Genomic DNA, 320 nt, shown 5'->3' on the forward strand with positions numbered 1-320 from the left:
AGGGGCCGCGCGGACGCGAACTCCTGCCACAAATTATGACGTCCACTCTATCACTTGGGCAGATGGTAGACCAGAGCCCCTTCAAAGTGCAATGAAGATCTCCAGTGTAGACCACAGGCATTCATGATCACCCGTAAAGATCCCGTCCAGGTAAGTATATATAATTTTTATATGCTTATATAGCACTCAAGTCTATTAATTATATCAAAAATGTCACTAAAATTAACTTATTTAAAGTTTTAAAAACACATTTTATCCACATATTTAGATGTAATTCAAACATTATCTAAAATAAATATAAAAATTTGGATAGTGCAAAT

The 320-nt window shown here is 35.0% G+C and overlaps 1 non-coding gene across 1 annotated transcript; it reads right to left on the reverse strand.

The window, feature by feature from the left end:
* On the reverse strand, window positions 1-158 carry LOC114578946. The gene has a single exon (XR_003699843.1). It is a non-coding gene; the product is annotated as a U1 spliceosomal RNA (small nuclear RNA).
* Between the last annotated feature and the right edge of the window lie 162 nt (window positions 159-320).

The sequence above is a fragment of the Dendrobium catenatum genome, unplaced genomic scaffold, assembly GCF_001605985.2.
Source record: "Dendrobium catenatum unplaced genomic scaffold, ASM160598v2 original_scaffold_231884, whole genome shotgun sequence".
Taxonomy (NCBI): Eukaryota; Viridiplantae; Streptophyta; class Magnoliopsida; order Asparagales; family Orchidaceae; genus Dendrobium; species Dendrobium catenatum.